General features: G+C 39.8%; 1 pseudogene; it reads left to right on the plus strand.

Moving 5' to 3' along the window:
- Positions 1-5,102: 5,102 nt before the first annotated feature.
- LOC118706515 lies at positions 5,103-6,069 on the plus strand (annotated as a pseudogene).

Below are 6,069 nucleotides of genomic sequence, written 5' to 3' on the forward strand. Positions count from 1 at the left end.
TGTACTGAATATTTCATTTGTCACTGCCTTTATAATCAGAGATCAGAAAATTTGTAGATTTGTTGTCAGTTTCATGTTAGAGTTATAGCTTAGACATCATTTAAAAAACTTTCAGGTATTGCAGAAATTGCCTCTAACAAAACCAGAATGTATACTGAATCCTTAAATTATTTTTCTCTGGCTTATTCTTTTTCTGAACCATTTTGGACAAAAATGATAATATTACAAGTCCTATGAATTAAAATGATGAAAGGGAACCATGAAATTTCATTTAATTTATATTAATAAAATTTAAAGTCTATTATTTAGGGGCCTTGAGTGTAAATACTTAAAATGTGACCATATGCTTTTTCTTTGAAATTTTTCACTTATTAAAAAAAATAACCACTCAATATAAAAATGCAATTTAGCCCTAGCAAGTTTGGCTCAATGGATAGAGCGTCAGCCTATGGACTAAAGGGTCCCAGGTTTGATTTCGGTCAAGGGCACATGCCTGGGTTGCAGGTTCGATCCCCAGTAGGGGGCGTGAAGGAGGCAGCTGATCAATGATTCTCTTATCATTGATGTTTCTATCTCCTTTTCCCTCTCCCTCTCTGAAATCAATAAAAATATATTTTAAAATGCAATGTAAACAATTCTAAAAAGTACATAAAAAACATCCACTTATTACTGTTTTAACAGTTCTATTATTAAGTTAGAAAATGAATAAATACTGTCATTAATAGACTACAGAATCATTACAACTATAAGTTTCTAAATCAGTAGAAGTGATAAAAGCATATTGTGAAGTTTACCTATGTTTTAATAGTAATACCAGAATAAATCAACTGAAAACATACAAATTAGGATATTGCAGAAGACCTGCAGGATGTTTTGTTTTAATAATGAACACCATTTTTATTTATTTTTACTTTTTATTTTTGTTGATCCTCAACTGAGGATATTTTTCCCATTGATTTTTAAGAGATAGTGGAAAGGAGGGAGGGAGGAGAGAGAGAGAGAGAGAGAGAGAGAGAGAGAGAGAGAGAGGGAGAGAGAGAGAGGGAGAGAGAGAGAGAGAGGGGCATTGATGTGAGAGAGACACATTAATTGGTTGTCTTCTGCACAGGCCCCAAACAGGGCCAGGGATTGAATCTGCAGCCCAGGTACATGGCGTTAACTGAGAATTGAACCTGTGACCCTTCAGTGTGTGGACCAGTGCTCTAACCACTAAGGAACACTGGCCAGGGCATGAACACCATTTTTAGAGAAAAGCGTGGTAAATCTGGCATGTACCCTGTTTCCCTGAAAATAAGACAGTGTCTTATATTAATTTTTTCTCCCAAAGTTGCGCTAGGTCTTATTTTCAGAGGATGTCTTATCTTTCCATGCACTAGGTCTTATTTTCGGGGAAACCCGGTAGTAGTTCAATAACAGATTTTTTTTTTTTTTTTACCTTGCTTATTTTGATGACCCATCATTCTGACTATAGTTGTGAGAGAATCTAGACTAAGTTGAAATGATTAGATTACAAAAATAGATTTGTGAGATGTGAGACAGTTTAACAAGGAGTCAAGAAAAGGCTCACTGCTGCTCTTAGGGCTATGTAGGGATCATAGAGGCTGCATAGAAATGATGAACTGGAAGAAAAGTTAAAGACAGATTTGAGTAAGGTAATTATAATTCATTTCAGCAGGTGGGGTAACATAAAATAGTCTAACTTTGGAAGGAATTAGGAATTAGGAATTAGGAAGACCCCTTCTAAAAGAGCAAAGAAGGGCTCTTAAAATATACAGCTCGAGATGAAGGGAAGGAAAGTTGTGAAGGAAAATTGTGAGTTGCATGTGATGGTGCACACTTATATAAGAGAAATAATTACCTATACTGATCCAACTCATGAAGTTCTCTTTAACAAATAACTGGATACATTTCTGTTCAATATAAAACCATTGTGGAAATGAAAGGAAAAACCATATAATCATAAACTTAAAATGAAACTTTAATGCCACCTAATGCATATAAATATGAATATTATTTTCCCCCTCAATTGAAGTCAAATGGAGAAAGTTTTTAATCCTTTTCGAGTAAGTATATATTTTTTAAATAAAAATGAAGAGCAAATACTAATAAATTATATTTAAGATATCTGAATTAAAAAGATGCATAGTATTTCCCTCTTAACTCTTAACTCAAATCCAGCAGGTGGCAGTAAGATTTTATCCATAATCACAGTTCATGAAAACTTTAACATTTGTAAAAATCCTAAAAATATAGCCTGTTAAAGGTGGCTGACTGTAATTCCAGCCCTAGCCATTTTTAAAAGTGGGCATGCGTGTACGTACACACACACACACACACACACACACACACACACACACACTTCTGGCAAGTACTCCTGCCTCCGTACACAGGTCAAAAGTACTACTTCCTTATGCTTCCTCATTTATACTCTAAGTAGGGCATAAATATTTGTTAGAATGCAGAGGCATTACATAATTCCAATATTGTGTTTCCCATTTTATGAATTTTTCATTTGATGGGATACAAACAAAAAAATTTTTTTAATGCTTGTATTGATTTCAGAGAGGAAGGGAGAGGGAGAGGTAGAAACATCAATATTTAGAGAGAACCATTGATTTCTGCATCTTGCACACCCCTTATTGGGGATTGAACCTGAAACTCAGGGCATGTACCCTGACCAGGAGTTGAAGTGTGACCTCCTAGTTCATATGTTGACGCTCAACCATTGAATACCCCAGCTGGACAAGATTTACAGAGAGGAAAGGAGAGGGATAGAGAGTTAGAAACATTGAAAGGGAGAACCATTGATGAGAGAGAGCTGCCTCCTGCACACCCCCCCACTGGGGATGTGCCCACAACCCAGGCACATGCCCCTGATCTGAATCGAACCCCAGACCCTTCATTCCGCAGGCCGACACTCTATCCACTGAGCCAAACCGGTTTCGGTAAGATTTTTTTTTTAGTTGCCAATATTCAATTGTTTTTCGACCTACAAACATGGATATTTCATATGTTCCAACCTAATATTTTTCCCCCCTCTATTCCTTGCTGCCAACTGTGCTCTTTGGAAATTCCCTTTCTTACCTTTTGGTACCTTGTTTATCAGAGTGTGGTCCTGGAATCAGAAGCATCCCCAGGGAGCTTGTTAGAAATGCAGAATCTCTGGCCCCATCTCATACTCACTGAATTGGAAATTTTGTTTTAATGAGATTCTTAGGTGATTAAGCAGCATTGAGTAGCAAATTCCTTAAAGACATCTTGAACATATTCTTTATTTTTTTTCCTCCACACTCTTGGTTATTAAAAATGTGCCTGGTTTGCTTTAGTCAATGGATAGAGCATTGGCGTGCAGACTGAAGGTTCCCTGGTTCGATTCCAGTCAAGGGCACATATCTGGGTTGCAGGCTTGATCCCTGTCCCTGGTCAGGATGCAGGTGGGAGGCAATCAATAAATATGTCTCTCTCATATCGATGTTTCTCTCTGTGTGTCTCCCTCTCTCCCTTCTACTGTCTCTAAAAATCAATGGGAAAATATCCTCGGGTGGGGATTAACAAAAAATAAAAGTATGTTTGGTTTAAAATCCAATCTCAGTTCCAAGGCAAGTTCTCTGACTTAACTGTGACTCAAGAACTCTGAAGACAGAAGGTGCGGTTTGTTTTTAGTCAATTATTTCCCTCTCTTTTCAAGGCCCTTTCTCTCTGGTGTGGGTGGGGTCTGGAAGGGAAATTGGGAAGAAAGGAATACATTTCTCTCTGCTGGTTAAGTGCTATCCATGTCGCATCTTCATGGTCACTCATTAGTGGACACAAGAGTTGTATAAACTCTGAGGCAGGCTCTCCACGCACAGTTCTTTGACATGGAGATCAGCCGGCAGCTTGCTTTCTTCCAGTCTCGCTCAGTTCCCACTTTCAGGTATATCCAGCCATTTGCTGCTAGAATGTCTTCCCCTCTTCCGTGTCGAACCTGAACGGCACCTTCTGCAGAGCATCAGTGGACCCAGGAGAAACATACACATTCTTGCCATGCCAAATTATAGGAGTGTACATTGCTTTACTCATCCTATGCCTTAACCAGATGTTTCTCTCCAGTCTCCATCCTCCTGCTTATGTAGGTGCAGGTAACGTCAGCAAATCTGTCAGTGGATGAGATAAAAGTTTCTCCTTACAGCTCCCTCCAGTTTCTCTAGCGAATTCTATTGGAGACTTGTTTGTTTAACTTGGAGTGGGGTGGGGGATAAATCAAAAGGAAAAGCCACTGTACTGCCCAGGAACATGGCTAGCGCCAGTAATTCTCTCCTGTTCCTCTTTCTAAGTCTTCTGCTTATATGACTGGAGAGGCAGGGTTTAAGTCTAGACTTTTACTGTCACGCTCATAATACTATCTTGTATTATTGCACTTTCCTCTGTTTTAAAGGATCTAGAAAGAATATGAGTAATTGAGCAAACCATGAAGCTTTTTCTAAAAGAAACCTTATAGCCGGGACCGGTTTGGCTCAGTGGATAGAGCGTCGGACTACGGACTGAAAGGTCCCGGGTTCGATTCCGGTCAAGGGCATGTACCTTGGTTGCGGGCACATCCCCAGTAGGGGGTGTGCAAGAGGCAGCTGATGGATGATTCTCTCTCATCGATGTTTCTAACTCTCTATCCCTCTCTCTTCCTCTCTATGAAAAATCAATAAAATATATTTAAAATAAAAAATAAAAGAAAATAAAAGAAACCTTATATTCCCTAATATGCATGTCTTAAACTTCCTATGTTCCATTTTCCTTAATATGTAGTGGTAAAATAGTGAATGTTGGTGAAAGGATGGATGAGAGAAGTACTATGAATGTACAGAAAGAACTTTGTGACAGGACATAGGGAACTAGGAAATTTGAGCAAAAGAGATGTAAGAATTATACAAAAAAGGAACATCATTAATAATAGCCAACACTAACTTGGGATTTATTATGTACTGGGTGTAATTACACACATAGATACATACACACCCCTTATGTGCTATCTATATACTATATCTCCTCTCAATTATCCTATCAGATGGGACCGTTATTATCTTCATTTTACAGACGAGGGAGCTGAAGAACAGAAATAACTTGTTCAAAGTCATGTAGACTCTTTCCTATCTTGCAAGATGGCGGGTGAAAAGAAAACCAAGAAGCCGGATACTAAAGAGAAGAAGCCTGATACTAAGGAGAAGAAGCCAGACACTAAGGAGAAGAAACCTGAAGCCAAGAAGGCTGATGCCGGCAGCAAGGTTAAGGCCCCTAAGAAGGGGAAGCCGCACTGCAGCCAAAACCCGGTCCTCGTCAGAGGAATCATTTGGCAGATATTCCCGGTCGGCTATGTGTTCTCGAAAGGGCATGTACAAGAGGAAGTATTCCGCCCCTAAATCCAGGATTGAAAAGAAAAAGAAGGAGAAAGTCCTTGCTACTGTCACAAAACCAGTTGGTAGCGACAAGAATGGTGGTACCCGAGTGGTTAAACTCCGCAAAATGCCTAGATATTATCCTACTGAAGATGTGCCTCGAAAGCTGTTGAGCCATGACAAGAAGCCCTTCAGCCAGCATGTGAGGAGATTGCGGGCCAGCATCACTCCTGGGGCCGTCCTGATCATCCTCGCTGGGCGCCACAGAGGCAAGAGGGTGGTTTTCCTGAAGCAGCTGACAGAGGCTTACTACTTGTGACTGGCCCTCTGGCCCTCAATCGAGTTCCTCTTCGTAGAACACACCAGAAATCTGTCATCGTCACCTCCACCAAAGTGGATATCAGTGGTGTGAAAATCCCCAAACATCTCACCGATGCTTACTTCAAGAAGAAGAAGCTGCGCAAGCCCAAACACTAGGAGGGTGAGATCTTCGACACAGAGAAGGAGAAATACGAGATTACAGAACAGCGCAAGGTTGACCAGAAAGCTGTGGACTCTCAAATTCTGCCAAAAATCAAAGCTGTTCCTCAGCTCCAGGGTTACTTCCGCTCTACATTCGCTCTCACCAATGGGCTTTATCCTCACAAACTGGTGTTCTGAATTTCTTATAAGAACCCGATTAAATAACTGATATGTTAAAAAA

This window comes from Pipistrellus kuhlii, unplaced genomic scaffold (assembly GCF_014108245.1).
Source record: "Pipistrellus kuhlii isolate mPipKuh1 unplaced genomic scaffold, mPipKuh1.p scaffold_m20_p_1, whole genome shotgun sequence".
Taxonomy (NCBI): Eukaryota; Metazoa; Chordata; class Mammalia; order Chiroptera; family Vespertilionidae; genus Pipistrellus; species Pipistrellus kuhlii.